Consider the following 27,712-nt stretch of genomic DNA (forward strand, 5'->3'; position numbering starts at 1 on the left):
GTGTTAGAGGAACAGGGGAGTGACCTTGAGGTAGAATCTCTCCAGGAGAAGATCTCCAGTGGGAAGGTTGAGAAGGGTTTGACTGTGTATCCTGACCTAAGTATGAGTAACCGAGACCGTCTGTTTGTACCAGAGTCTTGCCGAGAGGAGGTACCCCGAGAGTTTCAACATTCACGCCTTGCGGTGCATCCGGGAGGCACTAAGATGTATCGTGATTTGGGTCGCCAGTTTTGGTGGTGGGGTATGATGAAAGATGTGGTAGTTTTTGTGTCTAAGTGTCTTACTTGTCAGCAAGTGAAGGCCGAACACCAGAGGCCAGCGGGTTTGTTGCAACCCTTGCTTATTGCCGAGTGGAAGTAGGAGCATGTCACGATGGACTTCGTTGTAGGTCTTCCGAGGACTCAACGGGGTAGTGATGCTATTTGAGTAGTTGTAGACCGGTTGGCGAAGTCAGTGCACTTCATCCCCATGCGCGTGAGAGATTCGGTAGATCATCTTGTCGGCTTGTATATTCGGGACATAATGAGGTTGCATGGGGTCCCAGTGTTGATCGTTTCAGATAGAGATCCACATTTTACTGCTAGGTTGTGGCAGAGTTTGCAGAGTGCCTTGGGCACTAGATTGACCTTTAGTACGGCTTATCATCCTCAGACTGACGGGTAGTCCGAGCGTACTATTCAGATCCTTGAGGATATGCTTCGAGGTTGTGTCCTTGACTTTAGTGGGTCGTGCGAGAGACACTTGCCCTTAGTGGAGTTTACCTACAACAACAGTTTCCAATCGAGTATTGGTATGGCACCATTTGAGGCCTTGTATGGCTGACCGTGTAGGCCTCCAGTTTGTTGGGCCGAGGTGGGTGATGCACCTTTGTTGGGCTTGAAGTTGGTTTGGGAGACGACGGAGAAAGTGGAGCTTATCCGTAAGACACTTGTTATAGCCCAGAGTCGTCAAAAGAGTTATGCCGACCGTAGGAGGAGGCTTTTGGCATTTGAGGTGGGTGATCATATCTTTCTGAAAATATCACCTAGGCGGGTTTGATGAGGTTTGGGAAGAGTGGGAAGTTGTCCCCTCGATTTATTGGCCCTTTCGAGATCCTTGAGAGGATTGGCGAGGTTGCCTACTGTTTAGCTTTGCCGCCGCAGTTGTCCGGAGTACATGACGTGTTTCATGTTAGTGTGCTTCGAAAATACAAGCCGGATTCGTCACATGTATTGGATTGGACCGACTTAGAGGTTGATGAGGATGTCTCGTATGAGGAGAGACCGGTGAGGGTCTTGGATAGGCGGGATCAAGTCTTGCGAGGCAAGACGATACATTTGGTAAAGGTTTTGTGGAAACATCACGGGGTTGAGGAAGTCACTTGGGAATATGAGTTGAATGTCCGTGAGAAATATCTGGACCTGTTCGTTAATGTTTAATCATGTATTGGAAAACTTTGTTTCGTTGATAAACTCTAAGAACATGTATATGTTTGGTTTATGGAAATATTGTAATGGTTGAGTATGCCTTGAAAATGGAAGTTTAATTTAACATTGTATATGTTGAATGTGCTGTAGAAATGCAAATATATCATTAACATTGAGTATGTTATGGAATGATGGAATATGGTATTGGAAATTGTTGAATTTCAAAGAAAAGCATGTTGTTAACGCATATTGAATCACATTGTAATTTGCCTCTTGAATAGAGATGGGATGACCGGTAATGGGTCAAGATGTTGTATACTGAATTGTAATGTTGTTGAGAATTGAAAGATCATGTTTTTGAAACTTGTAACTAATTTTGGGGACGAAATTCTTTAAGGGGGTGAGGTTATAGCGATCCTGGTTTTCCCTCCAGTTGTTATTGTATTCCGGACTCGGTTCCGTAGATGTCTGTTGTCGTATATGTTGTATTTCCGTCTTTTAATTCTTTGTATTTGAACATGTATATGCTCGGTTCCGTTAATGTTTGGGCACGTTTGTAGCAGGTTGGGAGTGTTTTGAAACAAATGGTTGCTGCCTAGATTTTGGTGTCTTCGCTCGAGCGAGGCTTTTGTCCTCGAGCGAGCTCTATGTTTCAGTTCCTTCGCTCGAGCCAGGGTTCCTTCGCTCGAGCGAGAGTTGAGTGGTGTGCCTGGTGGCTCGAGCGAGAAGTCTTGCGCTTGAGCTTGCGTCTGCGTCTAGTTTTGGACCTGAAGGTTGCATTTCTTGGCTCGAGCGAGCTTTCCTTCGCTCGAGCGAGCGAGGATTATGTTTTGGGTTTCTTCGCTGGAGCGAGCTTTTCTTCGCTGGAGCGTGCTTCTGGGTTGCAGACCGGAAGTTTCGTATTGTTGGCTCGAGCGAGGCTTTCTGCGCTCGAGCGTGGTGTCTTTGTGTCTGGTCGCTCGAGCGACCATTCCTTCGCTCGAGCGAGGCTCGAATATATCAGTTCGCAGCAGCAGTCTCCTCTCTCACTTTTTGAACTCCTTTTCTTCTCAAACCCTAGAATGACTGCTCCATCTCTCTCTACATACCTTCTCTCTATAAATCCATCTAGTTCTAGTGGTCTCCTACCCTAGCCTCTTTGTAAAAAATGTGGGGCTTGGTATAGGCTACGTTTTGATCCGAAAATCTTTGGATTTGGAACATCTCAAGTTTTCTTCATCTTCTTCTTTGGGTCTCTTCTCTTGAGGTAGGGATGCCCTACTCCATCTTATGGGTTTTGACATAAATTTTAGTCATTTTGATTAGATGGTGTTGTTTGGTAATTTTGAGAAAGTTATGGTTTCATTTGAAGTTATAAAAATGGAGTTTTTCAATTGGTAAACTCTATGTGTATGTGAGACTTGGAAAATGGAATTATTGTTGTTAAATTAATGAAATTGAGCCTTAGGGTTGTGGTGGTGCACCAAGGGGGCGACTTAGGGAGTGCGCCATGAGCGACTTATACATGATACTGTGTATAACCCCCCCTCAAACTCAAATAGGTGTGAAGATAGAAACCTATTTGAGGTTGAAACAAAGGGATTGATAAAGCTGACCGGTGTAGAAGACACTGTATGAGTGTGTATATAGGCTGCCCAAAAGATATACATGGATGTAGATATCGAGCCCTCAAAAGTCGTGCCCTCAAAAGGTGTGCCCAATCTGTCAAAAGGCGTGCCATCAAAAGGCGTGCCCAATTCATCAAAAGGCGTGCCATGAAAAGGCGTGCCAGGTTGTCGGTGAGCGCCGAGCGGCGCATGATGCGCGTGTCAAGTGGCGCGCGATGCGCGTGGCGGCCTCGGCTATTTAACCAAGACGGAGCCTGAGGCCGAGGCAGAGGCTGAGACAAGAAACTGAGAAAAACCTCTGAAAAAAAAAAAAAAAAACTCTTCGTTTTGCTGAGAGAGATAGTCTGTAATACTCTGTTGCCCAGAAAATGGCCTCGTCTTCCCGTGGTCTGCTGACTCTCTTTCCCGACCTCAACGAGTCAACAAGAGAGATAACGGGTGCGGTGGCCAGTGAACCTCAACCAAACACCTCTGTGTTTGCTCCGTTGAACTTTCCGATGTGGTCGGTGGAGCAAAAAATGGCGGTGCAAACTGATATTGAGGCCAATCAGTATACTCTGAAGTCATGTGTGGAAACCATGACGGCGGTCACAAACTTGTCGCACCGGCTGCAGAGCAGGACAAATGAGGTGCAACAGTTAAACTCCCCGCTGGCTCTGCTCCAACGCATGTATAAGGATGCGCGAGCAGAGATAAGTGTGCTAAAGGCAGAAAAAAAGGAGCTGAAGCGGAAGGCCACCGTGATGTTCCGATTTGGAGGTCCGCCATATGCTGCAGTGGAGGAGCAGGGAGTAGTGATCATGCCCAGGGGAGTGGGAAACACGGAGGCAACACCGTCAAGGGCCGTCCAGGACGGAGGCAAAAAGAGGAGACCGGCGGCAGAGTAGAGAAAAATCCCGCCTGTGGATGTGGTTGTTTTGGTGTGGTTTTGTTTGTTTGTTTGTTTGTTTTTTTTTTTTTGGTTTTTTTTTTTTTTTTTTTTTTTGGTTTTTTTTTTGTGTATGGTGATCGGGGTGAGCCCGACAGGAATAAAATGAGGTTGAGTTTGGTTGGCAGTTCATCTGCGTGTGAAATCAAAAAGAAGATGCGTGAAATTCGAGAGAGTGAAAATCTGCAATGGTGTGTTTGTTTTTTTTTTTTTGTTGTTGTTGTTTTTTTTTTTTTTAATGAAAAAAAATAAAAATAAAAAATAAAAAATAAATAAATAAATAAAATAAAATAAAAGAAAGAAAGTGGAGCGCAAAAGGTGGACACTGCCAGTGGAAAACATGAGGGTATTGATTAGACCACTTTTTAATAATAAGAAAAAATTTCTATATGTTGCGTGTTGCATGGGGGCAAAACAGTAGAATAAAAAAGGTGGTGGAAAGATGGGTTAAAACAGTAGAATAAAAGAAAAAAAAAAGAGAGGCACATGGGTTGAAAGTGTCAAGCCATTAACCTGCCAAAAAGTAGAATAAAAAAAAGTGCACATGCATGTGATAAGGAGAGGGAAACAAGCGTAGTGGGTGGGATTAAATAAAAAAAAAGGGTTTTGTCCGTGAGTAGAGAGAGAGATCGGTGCTGTGGTGGGTGTGGTAGCAATTATAGAGAGAGAGACCGTGTCTGGTGAACATGGCATGGTCAGCAAGTGGGATGACATGGAGAAGATCTGGCAGCATACGTTCTATAAGGAACTCCGTGTGGCCCCTCGGCGAGGACCACCAGTTGAACGACGAAAAACACTGCAGCATCTTCAAGAGCAAGTTTCGGAAAGTCGTACGCCACCAAGGAGGAGCACGAGCACAGGTTCTCGAAGCAGCGGTGGTGGCGCGGAGGACTTCCGGGGAGGTGTATGCCGGAGTGCCGCAGGCGGTTGGAGCACCGGCGGTGGAGCTGGTGTTCCGGCGAGGCGGAGGGGAAGCGGTGGTGTCGCCGAAGCTACGGAGGAGGAGACTTTGAGTTGTAAATTTGGATGGGTTGATCTGAGATCCCTCTACTGTTTACAAATCTGGATTTGGTGCTCTAATTGATCCGGAAGTAATAGATGGGATTGTCAAAGCGCTGCAGGCAACCCCAGATACAGTGTTTAGCACTGCAGTCACATCTTTGAAACCTGAAGACGCATGTGATCCGAACCGAGTGAAGGTATGTGTAGAAAATAAGCGGAATAGGTTGAGGTCCGGCGGACGGCTAAGGTGAGGTTGCCGCCCGCCGGTGAAGCGAAAATATTAGGTTCTAAACCCGCTCTGATACCATGTTAAAATACAATGTATAAAAAGAAATAGAGAATTGTATTATTGATTGATGTATCGATGTTGTGTAAATACAAGAGAATGAGCCCTCTCTCTTTATAGAGAGGAGAGGGAGACAATTGGAATCGAAAATATACATTAAAATAATACAAAGGCGTCTGTCAAAGCTGAAGGTGGTAGTGGGTGAGCTCTTTACAGCTTACAAATGCCAGCCTACAAATGCACTATAGTGTATAGTATATTATATTGTTAACAATATACATACCTTGCTTAGTGCCATTTTAACCAACCATCAAACATGTTCGGATGGGCTTCAAGCCACAACTCCATCTTCTAGCATTCAAAACAACTTTTTAAGTCCTTTTGACAATGGAAACAAGCAGTACAGTGTATCTCTTGCACTATTTAAGTACAGTTACGTTCCTAAAACAAGAAAAGGCAGGTGGCTAGCAGAAAGAGAGTCAATGTTTTCCAAAAATGATCATTTGGGCCTGAAAATGTCGAGCCAACACCGGAAGTTTTATGAGTCGGTGAGTGGAAGAAAGTTATTGCAAACAAGCGGGGGCGGTCAAGTGAAGGCGAACAATATGGTGATTGTGAACAAGGATGGAAGTGGGAATTTCATGACCATTAGTGATGCGGTGGCTGCGGCCCCAAACAACACTGCTGCTAACACAGGATACTTCATGATTTATGTAGTTGGGGGAGTATATGAAGGGTATGTTCGATTGCAAAGAACAAACAGTACTTGATGATAGTCGGAGACGGCATAAACAAGACTATAATCACGGGGAACCATAGCGTGGCTGATGGGTGGACTACATTTAGTTCTGCAACAGTTGGTAAGCTTAGACATTTATCATTTAGATTCCACTCAAAGAAAATGGGTTTTTTTGATATTTTATATATATTTATATCAAGGTTCTAAATCGCGGTATCGGGTAACGTAACGGTATCGATCGCGGAGTATCGGTATCGGTAGTATCGATCGGTACGTATCGGGAATCGGGTGTCGCGGTGGTGAAATTTTAAAAATCATTTCAAAGGTTTTTTAACTTTTTCTTTCCTGTACCGGTCCGAACCGGTGAGTATCGGCCCGTCGCGGCTTGTGTAACGGCTTGTGTAACGCTTACAGGCCGATACGTATCGGGACTCGGCCGATACTCCTGCGATTTTTAATCTCAGTGGTATATCGGCCTGTATCCGTCGCGGTACCCCATTTTTCCGATACGTATCGGCCGATACGTAGCGTATCGGCCGATATTTAGAACTATGATTTATATTGAGTTTAATAATTAAAATTAAAAATTAATTTTATTTTAAAAAATATTTAGGAAACTCTAGTTTCTTAAATTAGTTTTGCATTATGTTTTTAATTTTTTTGCATAGTTATAGATGTAAATTTATGGGAAGGTTTTTTTTGAAGTCCCGGATACTATTTTACAAGATAATGGGCATACAATATTTTCAAAATAGTTAAGATTCCTCAACATTTCTACGGAAAAAATTTGATTCAGAGAAATTTTGCCCAACTCAAAAGAAATTTAATTCTTACAGAGAAATTTCTCTAATTTGACAAAGAAATTTTAAAATTTCTCTATGATCAAAACAAAGAAATTTCGAAATTTCTCTGAGCCGGAACCGAAATTTCTCTAAATCGGGTGAAATTTCTCTGAGTCGGAAAAAATTTCTCTGAGTTGAATTTTCTTGTGAAAATGTTGAGGTACCTTAGCTAATAAAAAATAAAATAAAATAAAATCTTGAACCTCTCTTACTATACAAAGTTGGAGTGAGATGTTTCACCAATTTTCCCTAAATTTATTTACTTATTTGCAATGAATGCCAAAAATAGAAGAAGAATACATAAAGGGTATCTTTTGATTGTTAAGATTAACCGTGTTAAGGTTGCATTTTAATTTTAAATTACATGGGGGTATATGGCTATTTTTAAAAGACAACGGGGTAAATTGCTATCGAGCCATACCATAAGGAGGTAAAATGAATTTTATCTAATAAAAAACTCAAGGATTATTTTGTTAGAAGGCTGAAACCTTGAGTTTTTTTTTAATTGTCACATAATTATATGTATATAATATATATAATTTAATAGGCACTAGAAGTCTATTTCTGAAACTCTTAGGCTAATAGGCCCAAGTTTAAATCCTTTTAGACTAAAATGACATTATTTGTCCAAAATGACACATATTTATTCAAAACGTACATATCTATCTATCTCTCTATTAAAATGTCTTACTTTTTGTACATGCGCAACCTATCTGTGCAACATATGTTCCAATTTATCTCTATATGTATACATGTCCCCTATCTGTTCAATATCTTCTATTCGTCTACTTCACTGTTACCAGTTATCGCCGCAGCCAATGACTTTCTGACGACTTTTCAACTAGTGTCATTCTCACAAAATAATAATAATAATAATAATAATAATAATAATAATAATAATTTAAAACTTGGACTAAATGACATATGGCCTTATGGAATGAAATTTTCACCAACTAAACCTAATTTAATTTTCTTAAATGTTAAAATATTAAAATATTAAAATATTACAATTAACATTTAACATTACTTATTTATTTTACATTTTACATTTTTTGCTCTCATCATTTATAAATAATTATATATAAGGGCAAAATTTATTGGCAAATTATAAATAAATAAAAAACCCTAAGGTATTAACTCCTAGGTTTTTAAAGTTTATCAATTTAAATCTTAATTTTTTGATTTGTTTTCAATCTAAACTATTTGCCTATTTTCGTTAAGTAAAATCGATGGAAAAAAATATATTTTAGCCATTAAATCCAATATAGGTGTACATAAAATATTGAAAATACCATTTTTCGTTGAGTATAATGACTAAAATATTATTTTTCGATAGTTTTTCTTAACAAAAATAAGTAGATAGTTTAGACTAAAAACAAATCAAAAGATTAAAGTTTAAATTGATAAAATTAAAAATTTAAGGTTTATTTTCTTACGAGAGTCAAACCCTAGGATTTTTTTTTTCATTTTTTTATTTTTTTATTGTTTTTTTTTTGGAATTTTTTTTAAATCCATTTTACTCCCTTGTGATTTAAAGCTATAGTGTAGTCTACCACCTATGGTCAAATATAGTTGAAAAAAAAAAAAAAAAACCTGTATCGACACAAGAACTTCTTTTCCCAATCCCTCTATTTCTCTATTCAAAACATTTATCGAGGTCTCAAGATTCATATATAATTTAATAATTTTCAGTATTTCAAGACAACAAGAGATTTGAAAACAGATAAAATTTGGCGTACTTGTTTCCTGATTAAGAATCCAAGACCTGCAATTAATGTTCTACCATTACACATGGTCAGTTTACAGTAAATCAAATCTATTCAATTACATTAAAACAATTCAAAATTAACTAATCTTACATTCTCAATGAATACTTCAATTGCAGTTGTAGTTGGACCAAGATTTGTAGCAATAAACATAACCATTCGAAACACAGCAGGAGCCATAAATCAGCACGCAGTGGCACTTCAAAACGATGCAGATTTGTCCACTTTCTACAAGTGCAACTTTGAAGGCCACCAGGACACCTTGTACACCCATTCACTTAGGCAATTCTATAGGGAATGTGATATCTACGGCACAATTGACTTCATATTTGGAAATGCGGCTGTTGTTTTCCAAAACTGCAATGTGTATCCTCAACTTCCCATACCAGGCCAATTTAACACAATCACCGCGCAAGGAAGGACAATAAACCAGAATACAGGTACTTCAATATAGAATTGTACCATTATAGCTACCCCTGACTTGGTAGCGAACAATGGCATGACACAAACGTACTTGGGCAGGCCATGGAAACAATACTCAAGAACTGTTTATATGCAATCCTTCTTGGATAGCTTGATTAATCCAGCTGGTTGGGCTGTGTGGTCTGGGACTTTTGCACTAGACACGTTGTATTATGCAGAATACAATAATAGAGGACCAGGATCGAGTACTGCCAACAGGGTTACTTGGCCTGGTTACCATGTGATAAACGCGACATATGCAGTTAACTTCACTGTCTCCAACTTCATATCAGGAAATAGCTGGTTGCCTACAACTGGAGTCCCTTACACTGGTGGTTTAATGTGAACATAACAACTTTAAATGTCTTATTTTTGTTAATTTGTATTTAAAATTTGATGTTGTATGTCTATTTTCTTTTAAAATTTACAATGAAATTGTCTCTATTATTCAATATTTGGACTGGGAATTCCAAAAGTATTGTTGGGGTTGACACACGCAAGAATCTCACCTACCATCCCAAATAAATAAAAAAAATGAAACTATTGTGTCGCTTTCCAACTACAATGGTATTTTAGGAAAATAAAAAAAAATAAGAGAATAAGGGTATTTTGATACATTGGACAATCTATAAAATAACCTCAAAAGTGGACTTTGACCAGGCTTCACCTTAACCCAACAAAAGGCCCAATCCTAGCCAAAATGAATATAGGCCTTGATCATTGCAACTTACTTATCTGTGAGGTGTATAGTGATGATGTGTTGGATTCAAGTATATGTTCCTAAGAATCAACTAACATAACTGTCAACATTACTAAAAATAACATCACCATGCCTTTCGAAGTTTGATTTTCTCCTTTCATTATTCCTCAATTCATGCAATATGTTTGGGACAACAAAAAAAAAAAAATCCAAAGAATACAAGCATTACAAACTTTTGGAACCCTTTCGAACATCAAATTTTGATTATTGTATAAGAAATCAAGAAAGAGGGATCGAGGTTAGTTGTGTTTCTTCTTACAATCTCATCCATTGGAAGGAAATCACTCCATCCGATCATATCATTATCGCTATTCATTGCAGGCATGGTTTCCATATTTGCTCTAGTTTCATCTTTATGTATAACGCCAAAAAAAAAAAAAATGGCCTCATCTATCATTTTCTGAAAGAAAATCAATAGACAATCTTGATATAGTTAGTCAACCAGCAAATGAGGTGATAATGACAAAGACACCATACATGATAATAGAACCACCATCTACAACAACAGTAGAATTAGAGGGTGCGAAAGACGTGGCACAACCACACAATGAAGAACCATAGTTGCCACTACCACCACCACTAGGTATGGTCCATTTGAGAGGGACAATTTCTTATCATAATAGGACAAACTCATTGGCCTCACAAGGAAAAGTGTTATTAAATATGAGCATGGGGGCCCAAGAAAGTGGGGGGATGTCATCAAGAGAACTTTCTCGAGGGGCAGACAAAACTGAAAAAAGACAAGACAAGAATTTAATACACGAAGATTCAATTTGGAGGAAGACGATTATTTTAAAAGAAAAGTACAAAGTCAGAGACGAGATGACACGATTCTTTACGATGAGAAAGGAAATAGGATCTCAACATATCACCTTAAGACCTCTAATTCCTTAGCATTGTCCCGACAAACATCTTCTATCGATCCAGAACCAATTTCAAGCTCAAGGGCACAAAAGTAAGAGGGAAATGATTGGAAAAATTGCAAATCTAATGGTATTTTCCTTAGCAAATCATTTGAATCATCTGGGATATTGTTGGAAGAGAAAACAAAATAGTCTCCTTTTTTCCCCAATGGATACAAACTTTCATTTGATTATGTAGCATTTGACCAACTTATGTGGAGTAATTGGCACTTGGTTCTTATAGATTGGCTATGGGTTCTTACAGCTACAAATTTACATAAGAGCATCATCCACTACAAGAAATTAGTCTTTTAGAGACTAACATTTAGAGACTAATTAAATTTGGTCACTAAAAATAATCTTTTAGAGACAAATTTAATCCCATGATAATTTACTTATAAGATTGTAAAAATGACTATTAATATTCTCATTTAATATTTACATAACTTTTTTAGACCAAGAAATTTAATTGCTAATATATTATTAACATCTTTAGAGACAAAATATTTTCATCATTATCAATTAAAAACGTTTTGAGTATCATTTTAACAATTAAAAAGTCAAGACTCACTTCAACCCTAATTTGCTCATTCTCTCTTCAATGGGTTTGCTAAATCTTCAGCCCTAAAGTCGAGAGCTCCAAGGCAGATTGGGAGCTTAAGCTTCTTCAAATTTTGGTGGGTCTCTCTCTCTCTCTCTCTCTCCTCGTAATCAATCGCCGTATCCGACCTGTAAGAGCTCCAATTTGAACTTTCAATTTCTTATTATTTCATAGATTGAACTTTTTTTTATGTGTATATATATATCTTAATGCGTGTTGGAATTGAAGAATTCTTTACATAGATTGAACTTGTGTGTGTGTATATGTTTATATCTAATCTAATACATGTTGGAGATGAATAATTGTTTTCTCGCACAGTTCAATCAATACTGTATTTTGTATGCTGTTAATTTGTTGTTTCAGTGAGTTTTCAGGTGTTACACTGTCATTTTCTTTTTTTGATTTTCAATTTTTGATTATTAGATAATTGATTTTCATTGATTTAGAAGCCCATTATGGAAAAGAAAAAAAGAAAAGAAAAATCAATCATGGAATTATGTGAGGGTGTCTTTTACAGGTGAGTACGAGATTACATGTCGTATACCTTTAAAACAGCCACAAAGGATAAGTCGATGAGAACACGAAAAAATAAAAAATAAAAAATTGAAATAGCTGAGTAAGTTGAATTACGCGATTGCATGTATTCAATAGTTTATGTTCATTGCATTGCATTGCATTGTTTTTTATTTAATTTTAATTTAAAGTGCTTGGCTTTAAAATTTCTTGTTCAGTGTATTGTAATTTGGAGCCTTGGCAGTTGAATGCAATGCAGTTATAGTGGTATGGTTCTCTTGTTTTGATGTGCCATGAATTTTTACGACTTAATTTCCTTTTTTTGCATGTAATTGCATTCTTTATAAATATTGTTTTTTGTGTTCATTCAATGACCCATAGTTCATTTAATTACCATGCTTTTCTTCTCTCTCAGTTTTTTAGTTGGGGTTTTGGAATAATTACATTTAATATGAACTTTTTGATGATGCATTATGATCTTTTGCTTGGTGTAGTTAATTATAATTTTTCTTTCGTCATACATTTATGTATATGGACTTGTTCTACTTTTGGTATGACAATAGAGAGAGGTGTACGGGAAGGTGACCCACTATCCCTTTTCTCTTCAATATTGTGGCCGAAGGGTTGAATATCTTGTTTGACAGGGCCAAGAAAATGGGTTTGATCAAAGAGGTTGTCATTGGAAACAACGAGGTCACAATAATGCATCTCCAATTTGCAGATGATATATGTAGACACTCCATTTTTGACCGACCTTAAGACTCAGACGTCATCGATTGAGCACTCGGTGATAGTGCATGTTGTGCTCGTTTCGAGCTTCGGAGTTTTGGGTGAGAGCCTTGCTTTCGGTTCTCCAAACTTTTTGTGCTTCGGCTCGATTGGCGGACCAAAGCCTTGTTTCCCTTCCCGGAGGAAGGGAGAGGACTTGTAGACCATCTCTCTATGGTCATAGGCTACTTTTCGTGGTCGTAGGTCACTTTTCCAGTGTGGAGACTAGTTTTCGATTTTTGAAGCCTTCGCCGGTGTGCCTTGTCTCGGGACCGCTTAACGTTCTCCGTTTGGCCTGGTTTTTGAACCACACCTTACTTTCTCTCCCTAGAGGGACACTGTGGTCTGAGAGAATGCTTTTTGTGGTCATGTACCACTTTTGGTGCTCAACAGCTGGGTTTCGAGGCCCGGCTGCGCGCTTTGCCTCCCGAACTCTTGTTTTGCATCCGTGTTGGTTTGTTTTTGGTACAAACCTTGTTTTCCTCGCTTGGAAGATGGTACAAGGATGGGAGACCAGTTTTTCCCCTTGGAGACCACTTTTCTTCCCGCCAGCCGATTTTCTGGTCGGGAAACTGGTTTTCTTGGTCTTTAGGCCACCTTTTCTGGTCTCACCCCCACCATTGGCTTGCTTTCACTGCGGAGACCACCATTTCCCCCTGCCGACCACTTTTTTTCTGGGAGACCACTTGAAGTGGCCGACCGACCGACCACTGCAAGTAGCAGGCCGACCACTTTAAGTGGTCGGTACCTCTCTCCCTGTTTTGGCAGACTGTGTGGATGCCAGCTGTGCCAGCTGGAGGGTATAGACTATATCCTCCATACATGTGTATGGAGGGATGGCATCCAAGTTTTAGCTTCTCCAAGAAGCTTTAACCTTGGTTTTTCTATAAGAGAGGGGCCCTCTCTCCATTGCAAGGGTTTTGATTTTAGGCTGAGGAGATAGGCTTACACTCTCTCTATATCCCTCTCTTTCTCTCTTTATATTGGTGCTTTACCTCACACTTGCGCACACAACCTCTCTTACCTTGTTGCTGAGTTGCTGGAGGGTCTTGAGGGAGCTCAAGAGGTGGTTTTGGCTTAAGAAATCTGCTGGTTTTGCAGTGATTCAAGGATAACCTCTTTTCTCCCTTTTAAGCTTTATTTTGGTTGCTCTCTTGGTCTCATTTGCATGCTTATTTAGGCCTTGCTTTCAAATGGAAAAAGTTTTGTATTTAAGTGCTTTTGGTGTTTGTTTAAGGCCTCTTGGGTGTTGAGGGTCTTCTACCCTCTTGCATGTCTTCTGCCATGGTTTAAGGCCTTTGAGCTAGTCCTTGCTTAGCCTTCTAGCCACTGAAATCTAGTGGATTTTCAGTGGTATGCATGTCATTTTGAGGCCTCAAATCAGAGGGGGCTGATCCCCTCTCTTCTTGTTTTGTTTGCTTGTATTTTTGGCCTATCAAAGGAGCATGCATCTTCATACTTTCAAGGCTTGATTCAGGCACTTTTTCATGACTTTTAGGGCTTGCCTTAGCTCTGTCTATGGCTGGTTTGGCCACGTTGTGTTTGCTTCTTGTATGTGTAGTGTATTCCCATTCGTGGCTCATCAAAATAGCATGTCTTTCTAGCATGTATTGGCTCCATTTCTGTAGATTTTTGGCCATCATTTGACATGTCATGACTATATTTTTTGCTGGTTTGGTAGCCTCTTGCATGCTCCATATGCTTATAGTGTAAATCTTGTTTACTAGCTTTGTATGCATGATGTTTTGGCTCATTATCCTAGCATATTTTGGATATGTTCTAGCATGATTTTGTTCTTATTTTGGGTTGTCTTAGCTCTATTTTGAGGCTTCTTGGTTGATTGAGGCTTGTCATGCATGCTTGTAGTGTAATAGCCTTGACTAGCTTTGAGTTTTGAGGTCTCTTGCATGCTTAACTTGAGGTATTTGGATGTTTTGGCATCATAGAGAATGATATTTCAGAGCATGTAGGGTTGTTACACTTCCATATTTTCCTCTTTTCAAGTGCTCTTGAGGGTTGTGCTTTTTGTGCCCTATTTGTGAGCCATTGCATGAGCCTCATTTTCGTGCCTTTCAAGCCATCATCCCAACTCATTTTTACTACTGTTTTGGCCTGCATAGGGTCTGTTTGGGGTTGGTTTGGCCATTTGACCATTGTCTTGCATGCCTCTAGTGTAATACACTTCACTAGCTTCGACGCTTGAGCTTTTCAACATGCATTACATGGGTTGTTTGCATGATTCTAAGTCATTTTGCATGCCATTTCAGTGCTGGAGCATATGCCATCGTACTCCATGTTTCATCTTTTCAATGCCTTCGGAGAGTTGTATTTTGTGCCTTGAGCTTGGGCCAACATGCATGCATGTTTGTATAGCATTTTGAGTTTCCATCTCAGCATGTATGGCCACTAATTTTGGCATGACTGAGCTCAGTCCATCAAGCATTGTGTATGCCATGTGGTTCATTACGTTGTGTATGCCACGTCCATTTGCATTGTGTATGCTAGTTGTGGTTCACATTGATTGCATGCCTGTGTTGCCTTGCATTGAGTATGTATGCATGTGCATTGAGCATGCCATTAGCCTTGTTAGGTTGTTCTTGTTGCATTGCATGTTTTCATGCTTGTCCCTTGCATCTTGTTCACATGCTTGTTTCATTGCATTGTATGTTCGTATGCTTGAGCCGCATTGTGTATGCCATGACATGTCATTTGTTGCATTGTGTTTGGAATAGGAGTTAGTCCAAACACGGGAAACGAGTGGCGTTTCATACTCAAAGTAATGAAACGTGCCTCAATTCTCGGTCGCCGACACTCTTGACTATACATGATAGAGTTTTAGGCTTTATGTGTTCATGTGTGCATTCATTTCATATTGAGTTGTGCAATTTGGCTCCTCAGCCATCATGCATCGAGATACGTGATTGGTGGCCCGAGGGTCGAGAACCACACTCCCTTGAGCTTACGTAATGATAGGGAGGGTGGTCGTGCATACATGTGTTGCAAATACTTTGCCATGACCCTTTCTTGCTCTCTGTTGCAGCAAACTGAAGTCTGGCAGCAGAAACTGGTTGGCCGACCAGATAAAGTGGCTGGCCGACCACTTTTTCTGGTTTTTAGCACAGAAAGTGGTCGGCAGATGGTCTCTAATGCCAACAACTGGTCGGCAGCATCCCTACAGATTCCCATGATGGAGTTTCAACCTTCTTGAGCCTTTTGTAGTGCTCTGAGACCAGTTGCAAACAGTGGCAAATCGGGGCATCGCGATGCATTTTCGCACGAGGTGACCGGGCATGCATCCTTCGTCATCCAAGGCAGTTTGGAGGCAGCCTACTTAATATAGTTTACATGCTTATTCAATTGCTAACTTAGTTAATTTGTTAATTAGTTAGAGTTGTGTAATAATTAGCTGTTGCTTGTTATTCATTTTTGTTCTGTAATAACTAGTTTAATTAGATTAGCCTAGATTAGCTAGTTGGTTCTGTATTATTCATTTCGACTCTCCGTCGAGAGGGCACAACTGTTATAATGAGTGTGTGTTTGTTTGTGATGCATGTCTTCTAACCCCTATTTCTTTCTCCCTTTTATTTACCAGCTTAAGATGGTTAGTTTTAGGGCATGTTTTAATTAGCATCCTTATGCTTCGCATGTTTGCATTCATTCATCTGTCTTGCATGCACCGGGCTCGGCGCATCATACTAATTGCATTGTATTTCAATACTAAGTTGAATACATGTATCAACTGTTACATTTCACATGCCATTTTAGAATAGCCGAGCCTATCTTAGTTGCATTTTGTATGTATTGCATTAGGCATTCTTGACATAGCTAGGATCATGAATTGATTTCTAACATAGCTTTTGTTTTAGCTCGGAGTACTCGGTGAGTGTTTATACTTTAGCATCCTTGCATGTGTGTGAGTGACCGCGATGATAGCATGCTTGCCATGAGGCTAACTGCTTATGTGATATAACTGCTTGAATGCCTGTGGGTGAAGGTTGGATAATTTGAATTGGAACAATTCATCGATTGCGAGTTTTAAGCCCACTTGAGAGTGGCAAATCACTATGTTTTCTAAGCCCACTTAAGGGTGGAAAATCCGCATTTTAGCCTACTTGTGAGTAGCAAACCACTTTAAAAAACAAACATGAGATGTTTTGTTCCAACTTAGGCGATCCAGCCTATACTTGTATGTTGTGCGCATCACATAGTAATTCTAGGTTAATAACCAGAATAAGAGCACATGTATTTTCAAAAGCAAGATATCATGTTAGTAAAGGCCGATCTTTGATCGGGCGAGTGGTGGTGCTCATTGCATGACCTTGCCCTCTCGTACCCAAGTTCCCGCGCTGAGGCAACTTTGGTGATGACGGACGTGTGGCCTTAGGCACGAGTCAGGGTTTCCTAAATTTTCTAAAAATAAAATATTTAGGTGGCGACTTTGTATCTGGCGAAGCAGTCTATGTTTGGCACTTCTTTCTAAAAATCAGTTTTTCAAAATGATTTGCCAGATTTGGACTATTTGGTGATTTATCAATCTCGCATTGTACTTTGCGAGATTAGATTCAGAACCGTGACATTTGAGTCCAAACTATAATGAGCCTAATGAACAAAACAGGATTCTCCTAGGACGTTCTGGTGCGTCTACAGTTTCTGGCAACTCTGCTGGGGAATTAGAGAACTTGACTCGAACTCATGATATCTTGTTATGATTACACTTATGTGTTTCTTTGCATTGCATTTGAATTGGTGCGCCTAGGACACCGTGTTTGCCATCTGCTATTCTTGAATGGTTTGCCGGAGGCTCACTTTGAGAAGCGTGCCATAAGGGTGATGGGTTACGGGCTCTGCCACGATGGGAACACAAACCCCAGTTTTTACCGAGGCATCCTTTTTGACCATTCGACCTAGTGCATATTTGGAATCCGTAGTGACTATTCCAAACTAAGATAGGTTGCTTGCCCGATTATAGGTTGTTTGAAACCGCTGTGTGCATAGTGAAACCCTAGCTCCTGACAAAATAGGACAGGGAAACCCTATCCCAACATAGGGGTGTTTTAGCTCTCACTTGCTTGCTATGTGCTTTTAGTGTGTCTCTATAGGAATGCATGTATCAGTTTGCAAGTCTGGGCATCAGGCCTACGGGCATCAGTGTTTTGAGAATCAGTTATATCTGCGGGTATCAGATTCAGATTTGGGGCAGTGATTTGGGAACAGTGATCTGTGGTTGAGAACGGTTCATTCAGCATATGTCTGCCAACTGTGTGTTGTCTTTATTTAAGTTGTTATGTTGTCCGTTTTTCTGTTCATTATTTCCTTATTATGCTTTATTTATCTTTTTGCTAGATAGTTTAGTACAATTGCTTCCGACCAATCAGATATTCCCCAAGCACTCTGGACTAGAGGTCGTAGACTCCATCGATCTGGGGATCTAATAGACAGACAACCAGTGTTCTATTCTTTACCCCCGGTTACTAGACGGAGGACAGTAAGGCGCAATGTATCGATACTACGGTTGCCAGATCAGTGGTCCTTGAGTAGTCAGGTTGAGATTTCCGAGTCTACTGTAGAGACAGATATACCGGTGGTTCAGTTAGATCAGGGCAGTATAACAGGGATGGAAGAGATGATGCGTCAGCTCCAGGAAAGTGTGAAAACCATACAGCAGGACGCTGCCCGTCAAGCAGAATTTGCCAAACAACAGGCCGAAGTCATGGCCCAATAGGCAGAGTTAATTACCAAGCTACAGCAGCAAGCCGGAGCATTTGCTTCACACCAGGTTCCTCCCCCACCAAGAGTTCCCATACCTGGGGAGACAATACACGTCCAGGATGATACAGACATTCCAATAGGGCTGGCTCCGCCCCCGATCCTACCCCAACCACCCAAAGCACAGACTAACCTGCCGAATTCTCCCTTTGAGTTCGAGGTGGACCCCACGGTACTAAAAGTGAACAAGATTGAAAAGCTGTTCAAGAAATCTCAGGGTGTGAAGTCCATTCCGGACATTGAGGATGGGTACACAGACTCGGCCGTGACTCTGCTGGACCGATTTAAAATGCCGCACATAGACCGTTTCGATGGGTCTGGGGATCCCATGGTGCACCTACGGCTGTTTTCAGATATCTTAAGGCCGATGGGCCTCTCCAGATTGCAGAAGCTTTCCCTATTTGGCCGGACCCTGTCAAGTGTAGCGACTATTTGGTATGCAAAACTAGAAGACACCGTTAAGAGGAACTGGGAAGAGATGGCTAAGGCCTTCGTGGCTTAATACTCTTACAATACATAGATCGAGATCACAACTTGTGATCTTGAGATGACTAGACAGGAGCCGAAGAAGAGCTTTTCCGACTTCGTAACCCGCTGGAGGGCCAAAGCCTCAATGATGACCATTAGGCCGACTGACAAAGATCAAATACAGATGGTTGTGTGCAACCTCCAGCCCAAGCTTATGCAGAAGATGATCGTCCTCCCTCTCCCCACTTTTGCAGATCTACGTGAGATTGGGGTGTAGATCAAGGACGCCTTGAAGTAGGGTCTGATTGACAATGACAGAGAGCAGCCCAGGAGGACTTTCAACCGCAGTACGAATGCAAGCACAAGCAGTGCTACAGCTGCCAGAGCTTCAGATGTGAGCATGGTCACTGCCACCGCCGCAAGAACCCTTACGGCTACACCATTCACCGGCGCATCCAAGAATAACTCACAAACAACTAAGTACCTACCTTGAGGCCAAAGAACCTTCACTCCACTATACATGCCCCTGTCCAAAGCTCTAGGGGTTTTAATCAAGAAAGGGCACTTGAAGCCCCTGGAGCCGCGGCCATTGCCAGAAACACTTCCCCCTTCTCATAACCCAGCTAAATACTGCGCCTTTCACCAACACCATGGTCACGACACTGACCATTGCTTTAGATTGCGTCATGAGATTCAAGATCTCATTGATAACAGGGTGATTGTGCCTCCGGAGAAACCCAATGTCACAACCAACCCTCTTCCACCACATAACCAAGCTCTACCTCCCAAACGCATCAACTCAATCCAAACTAGGGTTGTGTCATACGACCCTAGCGTATACGTCACCCCGTCCCACCTACCCAAGCTGGAGGTGTTCATTCCTGACAACAGTGACTTGTGCATGTTGGACATCTCCTAAACCCAACTTGAACCGATGGTGGTGATTATCGAAGATAGGACAGGGATGATTTCGGAGGAAAGTGCGACTGTGGATTCAGGATCTGAGGAATTTGGGAGCTTTGCTGAGGAGGTATACAATCCAAGTGGCTACATTACGTCAGCGGGCCAAGTTAGGCCGAATGTGGAATTGCCAGTGGGGGTAGAGATTTGTGTAGTACGGGAGGATGGACTTGATCAGATGCTAGATGACTTAGCGGATCTGGAAGAGGACATTGCAAACCTTCAGTTTTTCAATGAACAAAATCCAGGAGAAATGACAGTCAACTGGTTTGATTTTGATAGGTCAGCAGAGGCTACAGGGTGGCTTGACCAACCAGATGTTGTTCAAGAATCTCAGCCAGAATAGGGCCTGTCAGGGACAAGGAAATCAGTTGTGACTGGAAGGGCCGAGAATTAGAATGCATCGCCGGAGAACGACGGTGCCAAGAATTTCACTCGGGATCTGGACATTTTGAATACAGGATATGTTGAACAGCAGTCTGCACTGAAGCAGTTCGAACAGGAAGGGATCGAAGATTCTGAGAGGGCCAGAAAGGCCAAAGCCCCTGTGGGGACTGAACGTGCTGTGTGCACAAGGACAGAGCGTGCTACAAGCACATGGACGGAAGGTGCTGTGGGTACAAGGACAGTTATAACGGAGTCAGACAGGTGTCTATCGGCTGCCGATGGCATGTGATGGGAAGACGATGACCTATGTCATGCCCACACCGATGAGGATTGGGGAAATAACTAGCCGGATGATACCTGGTATATTGGCGAAGTTGACCACATGACTAGGAGCGGGCGGTATTTCAAACCCCCACACCTAGATCAACTAGAGGCATCGGGAAAGGACAAAGAGGCGGAGAAGCAAAAAGAAAAGCTACACGAAGAAGTGGCTGTGCTGAAACAATTGAAAAAGATACAGGCAGACATCTCCATCTGGGGACTGCTTATGGCTTCACGGGTTCATAGACAAGCTGTCCTATCGGCAATGGATAAGGCCAAACTCTTAATAGACACCACACCTAAGCAGCTGGTAGGATTGGTTTTTCCGGGAGGGGCTTCCCCGATGTTGACCTTTTCCGACAAGGAACTGCCGCCTAAGGGTGCAAATCATAACAAACCTCTCTACATCTCTGTGGAATGTAGAGACAATTGGGTATCGGTAGTTCTTGTCGACACGGGATCCGCTATTAACGTGTGCCCGTCGAGAACGGCATATGCAATTGGGTTGAAGCCCGTGGACTTTGTGCTAACAGCCTAGGTAATAAGGGCATATGACAACACTAGCAAAGAAGTGATGGGGATTGTAAAGATCCAGACTCAGGTTGGTCCAGGACAACACGAGATTGACTTCCATGTCTTGGACGTTCTCGCGACCTTCAATCTACTCCTAGGGCGGCCGTGGCTGCACCAGGTGAGGGCGGTCTCTTCCACCCTACATCAGATGTTGAAGTACCCCTATGGGAAGGGGGTGGCCATAGTTTTTGGGAATTCGTCAATCCATCTGCCGCCAGAGGTGTCTACACCGGTTTTCGAAATTGAGCATGGCACGGAGGATATGTTCCGGTCAGGATTTACCCTCGCCAAGGCCCGGGTCGTAGAGAACATCTTGGCTGTGGATGAAGGGTTATATGTTAGCGCATAGTCAGTGTACCTCATGAACAAGCTCCAACACATCCTCGGGATGGGATTAGGGATGAGTGGCCGGATAGGCATTGTAGTATCGGCCGAAGTGCTGCACAAACCGCATACCTTTGGCTTGGGTTATCCGCCCACCAAAGAGGACTGGGTGAAGAAAGGCAAGGAGATGGCTGGGAGAGCCAGAGCAAAGCAGGCGAGAAGCCTTATGAGTTAATGCACCGACCCATCCAGGGTACCCTAAACGGACGCTTTATCCGGGAGGTGGAGGATTTTCCATTCTACGGCTTCCCAGAGCCATGGTTGAATGCAGAGAAATGTCGCTTGCCAGGGCTTGAGATCTTCTTTGACCTGCAGTTATCCGGGGATAACGTTGTCGAGGAGCAGACAGACCCATTAGCTGAAGTTGAACAGTATAAGGAAGTGGATTCTGAGAGCACCGAGATTGAAGTGGGGGTAGCACTAGCTTGTATACTTTTAGATCCTCTAATCGTACAGGAGTGCTTCGGGGATAACTTCTCGGTGCCCAAGATTGGGAATGAAACACCTGCGAGCCCACCTTCAAACATTTTGGATGCATCCATCGCACCCTCCCTCATCTGGTAGTACGAGGAGGGATTTTTATCAAGTAGCACCGGGTCAAGTAGTGAGCCGAAATCTGATTCCATCGAGTCTCTGGAGTCAGAATCAGGTTCCAGCTCGTTTGAGTCTGAGTCCGGTATTCCTGGGGATGACAACCCGGATGCCACAGTCCTGTCTAGGTCGTCTTTTTTTTTTTTCTCTTTTGAGTCTGTTGTAACAGAGAAATCGGACAATTGGGAAGTGATTAATGAGAATGGAATGGCTGTGGCTTCTGAGTACTTTTTTGTGCCTTTGATTTATTGTATTAATCAGAACTTTCAAAATTTTGATGAAAACGACGAGGAAGAAATTCCTCCGATTTTACAGCGTTTAATTGATCAAGAGTAAGAGAGATTTGTTAAACCCTTGGTTGATGAAATCACTACAGTTAATGTTGGTACTAAGAAGGCCCCGCAGCTGGTCCAAATCGGGTCCACGTTGTCTTCGGAGGAGCGCGAGCGCTTAGTCGCTTTATTAAAAGATTTCAAAGATGTTTTCACGTGGTCCTATGAAGACATGCCTGGAATCGATCCTGAGATTATACAACACCGGATCCCTCTTGACCCGAAGGCCTGACCCATTAAGCAGAAACTCAGAAGGATCCGCCCGGACTGGGCTCTCAAGAGTAAAGAAGAGGTCACCAAGCAAATTGACGCAGGGTTCCTGCTGGTATCTGAGTACCCGACTTGGCTGGCCAACATAGTTCCGGTGCCGAAGAAGGATGGCAGGATTTGGGTATGTGTGGATTTCAGGGATTTGAATAAAGCCAGTCCGAAGGACGACTTTCCTTTGCCGCATATCGATGAGTTAGTGGACTTCACTGCTGGGCATGCACTGCTCTCGTTCATGGATGGATTCTCAGGCTACAATCAGATTCTGATGGCACCCGAAGGCCGGGAGAAGACTACTTTCACCACCCCATGGGGGACATATTGTTATAGGGTGATGCCATTTGGGTTAAAGAATGCTGGAGCTACATATCAACAGGCTGCGACCACGATATTGCACGACATGATCCACAAAGAGGATGAGGTGTACGTGGACGACATGATTGTCAAGTCAAAGGAAAGAAAGGGCCACCACACCGCCTTGTAAAAGTTCTTCCAAAGGATTAGAGAATTTCGGTTACGGCTGAATCCTTATAAATGTACATTCTGTGTTACAGTAGGGAAAATTCTGGGGTTCTTGATCACACAGAGACGTATCGAAGTCGACCCTTCCAAAATCAAGGCCATCTTAGAAATGCCACCACCAAGGACTGAAAAGGAGGTGCGAGGCTTTCTGGGTAAAGTGCAATTCATAAGACGGTTTATCGCAAAATTAACCTTGACTTGTGAACCACTTTTTGGTCTCCTCAAGAAAGGAAACAAGTTCCAATGGGACGGCCGATGCCAAGCTGCTTTCGAACATACTAAGCAATATTTACAAAACCCACTTGTGTTGTCACCGCCTGAGCCGGGGAACCCGTTGATTTTGTATCTTTCAGTGACTGAAACTACAATGGGCTGCATGCTCGCACAGGAGTCTGAGGACAAAGTGGAGAAAGCTATCTACTACCTGAGCAAGAAGATGTTGGATTATGAGGCCCGCTACACTCCGCTCGAGATGGCTTACGGCACTACCTGTTAGCTCACTCTGTAATGTTGGTTTCGAGATTAGATCCCATCAAATATTTCTTCGAGAAACCGGCACTTACGGGTAGGCTAGCTCGTTGGTTGATTTTGCTTTCTGAATTCAATTTGAAGCATGTGACGCGCAAGTCAGTAAAGGGGAGAGCGGTAGCAGAGTTCCTAGCCGATCACCCAGTTGAAGGGGATGAAGCAGTTGAGTACCTATTCCCAGACGAGGCCATTCTGCATGTCGAAGAAGAATTTTGGACGATGTACTTTGACGGAGCGTCAAACCAATACGGGTATGGGATATGGGTGTTGCTGATAGCACCCGATAATTCCCGTATCCTTCTAGCATTCAAACTCTGGTTCAAAGTATCGAACAACGAAGCAGAGTATGAGGTATGCATTGCTGGTTTAGAAGCAGCCCTAGAACTAGGGGCAAAGCGGTTGGATGTCATCGGGGACTCGAACCTTGTTGTATCGCAAGCAAAAAGAGATTGGAAAGTCAAAGAAGGAAAGATGAGAATATACCACCAGACCTTAGACTTGCTAATTCCTCGGTTTGAGAAGCTGAACTTCGCTCATCTGCTAAGAGAGAACAATAGGTTTGCAGATTCACTAGCAACTTTATCTTCTATGATAGACATCCCTTTCGGAGTCCAGATGCGTCCGATCATCATTGACCAGAAGTTTGTACCGGCCTACGAGCTGATTGCTACCATAGATGAAGTTCAAGATGAGAACCCCTAGTATTACGATGTTTGAAACTTCTTGGAAAAAGAGGCATATCCACCAGGGGCAAATGCCAAGGATAAAAGGGCAATTCGAAGAATGGCTAATCAGTTCATCATCTGCGGGGGTAAACTGTACAAGAGAGGTTATCTGGGAATGGATAAGCTGTGTGTTGATGCTGAAGAGTCGAAGCGCCTAATGGAGGCCATCCATGGAGGAGAGTGCAGAGCGCACATGAACAGGGTGATGCTAGCCCAAAAGATCCTCAAACAGGGTTACTACTGGTCCACCATGGAGGAGGATTGTATTAGCTTTGTCCGACAATGCCACAAATGCTAGATCCATGCAAACCGCATGAATATTCCGCCATCGAAGCTGTACAACGTGACTTCGCCATGGCCATTTTCAGTCTGGGGGATTGATGTGATCGGGGCTGTCACTCCAAAGGGATCCAATGGGCATGAGTTCATTCTGGTCGCAATAAACTATTTCACAAAGTGGGTTGAGGCCCAATCTTATGCGGTGTTGAAGGCATCGCATGTTGCGAAATTCATCAGGAACAACATCATCTGTCGCTATGGGGTCCCGAACAAGATCATTTCAGATAATGGTTCCCACTTCAAGAAGGAAGTGATTGACTTGTTGGAAAAATACAACGTGGCTTTTCACAAGTCATCTACATATCGGCCACAGACCAACGGAGCAGTTAAGGCCGCCAACAAGAACATCAAACACATTTTGCAGAAGATGGTGGAAGCCTACTGGGACTGGCCAGATAAGTTGTCATTTGCTCTGTGGGGCTACTGGACTTCAATTCGAACTTCTACTAGGGCGACTCCGTATTCCTTGGTCTATGGGATAGAGGCCGTTCTACCTATCGAATTTGAAGTTTCGTCATTACGAGTACTGGCTGAGTGTCAGATAGCTGAGGCAAATTGGCAGTAGAGTAGATTCGAGGAACTCATGCTCTTTGATGAGAGAAGGCTTAAACCATTGTACCATGTTCAAGGTTATCAACGATGAATTGCCAAGGCTTTTAACAAGAAGGTTAAGTCCAGGAATTTGAAAGAAGGAGATTTGGTGCTCAAAGACGACCGAGCTCCCATCCACGACCCTAGGGGCAAGTTTGGACCCAATTGGACTGGCCCTTACGTCATTAAGTCTATCTGGTCGGGTGGAGCTGTCGTTCTGATGGACCTAGATGGCCTAGAGTTCTCCCAACCAATCAACATGGACAAGTTGAAGAAATATTATCCCTGAGCGGCTCCCTAGGCCGAAAATCCGAAAGGGCGACCTAGGCAAAAGTTAGAGCATAGAAAATTTGAAATAATAAAAAATGAGCTCGCAAGGTTGAAAACCCAGAAAGGGCGGCCTTGGCAAAGTTAGAGCGCAAAAGGAGAGAGTTAATACACGAGTGAACCGAAGCTGAACTACGTAAGGCTTGATTTCTATCTTTGGGATACGTAGGAAACTTGATTCTGAGGTCCGGCCATAAACTCTTTCCCGATCAACTTTGTCCATGTGATCATGTTTGTTCATCTTTTCTATTCTACACTCAAGAGCTCGGTTGTGATCTCCAGTGCAGTGATATTCAGACTAGGGGCAACTTTCTAGTTGCTAGGATCCGGGGTTGTGCATCTCAGTGACAAACTCAGGCGTGTCCAGTTCTGATCCATATCGAAAATGGTTTTGAAATTTTTAATAAAAGTTGATTTTGCTCAAATTAATCTTTTTGCAACTTACCAAACGGAAAATTTTCAATACCCACAACCTTCAATTATATTGATTTCAATACAGAGTTCTCCTACTCTTTAATACAAATTGAGGTTGCTTTTATTCTTACATTCATAAAGAAAACTTGAAAGTACTGATTAAAGCAATAACTTCGGGGCATAGTCAGGTGCTCCTGCGTTTCCTCCCTGGGATGGCCGAAGCCTTTGATGCCAAAATGGGCCCTACCTGTGCCTCTTCATTGAGCCAATCCATGCACTCATCAGAGAGGGTGTAACTAAAAGTGGGAGCAGGGGCCAGAAGCTCACTCGTCCCCCATGCTGTGGCATACCGAGCTAGCTGTGCGCCTCAAACCGAAAATGCAACAGGATGCTCTATCCCCTCAGCCGGGTAAGTCTGATCATGTCCGAACTGACGTCAGAACTGGAACGAAAAATAGAAGACACAGTAAGTCAGGCCGATCAACTGAATCCTGGTCTGTCGGGACATACTGTAGCTCATCGCTGTTAGATTATGCCAAGGGCACCGCCAAGCAATGCGATCTGTGGACAAACTGCACATCCAATCGAACCACCATCCCTCATCAAGGGCATCGACCAGACGTCGTTGGAAGAAATAGCCACGAGCCGAATACGTCGGGCATGAGTCCACAACTTGCAACTTATCCATCAACCACACCTGGGGAGGGATGAAAAATGAGATATTAAAGAATAGAGAGATGTACGATGAGAGAAAAGTGAGAAAAGAGTTTTGAGAGAAAAATCGAGCCTGAGGGCCGAGTGATGTGAGCAATATATATGTGAGACAGGGTGGTAAACATTACTTGTAGCAGTAGTGGACTCCCCACAAATCTAGTCATCTCCCGGCAATGGAAAGCGTCCAAACCCATCAATGTCTCGGCCAGTGTCATGGCAATGCAGCTCTTGCCCTCTTTTAAGCCTTGGGTAACTTCGATCAAACGAGTGCTAAACCCTCCAGAGCCTGGGGCAAGCAAGAAATGGGACAGGATGCACAAGTAAAGCGCATGTCGCCGAAAGCCCTACCAATGATGGTCGCCGCGGTCACCGGCATCGGAAAACCGACGAATCAACTCGGAATGTCCAGCATTCCGTCATAAATCAATGACCAAGCGTCATGCATAGTGAGCCCACACATTCGTCCTAAGGCTTGGATGTGGCCGAAGCGAAGCTGGGGCAAGATTTCTTCGTTGCGCTCAGATTCCATCAAAGCTTGGAAGTCTTCGAAGGCAGGACACATTTCTTGCCTGCCAAAGCTAAAGACATGTGTTACCGGATTCCAAAATCTTGTCGTGGCATGGAGAAACAGAAAGTGCAGTGGGGTGCGACTCAGCGTCAATAGTGCATTTATGTCGAAGCCTCGGAGGTTCAACTTTTCCGAGCCGTCTTGTAATACCCCTGTTCCGTAATATGTTAATTGGTCCTTAACATAATGTGATTATGTATTTTGATATGATTTGGTGTTCTACTATGTGAAAATATGTGGTTTGAAATTTTATCTGTTCATCGTAGGAATATCTATTTGAATAGTCTGCTTTGGAAAATTAATTGAGGGCCCTATCGGCCACGGAAACCGAAATTGATTACGCCATTGTGGTT

At 42.5% G+C, this 27,712-nt stretch overlaps 1 pseudogene; it reads left to right on the top strand.

Annotated features, from left to right (window-relative positions):
- Positions 1–5,744: 5,744 nt before the first annotated feature.
- On the top strand, positions 5,745–9,384 carry LOC145819602 (putative pectinesterase/pectinesterase inhibitor 7; annotated as a pseudogene).
- Positions 9,385–27,712: the final 18,328 nt, after the last annotated feature.

This window comes from Camellia sinensis, chromosome 2 (genome assembly GCF_055761805.1).
Source record: "Camellia sinensis isolate YWXY chromosome 2, ASM5576180v1, whole genome shotgun sequence".
NCBI lineage: Eukaryota > Viridiplantae > Streptophyta > Magnoliopsida > Ericales > Theaceae > Camellia > Camellia sinensis.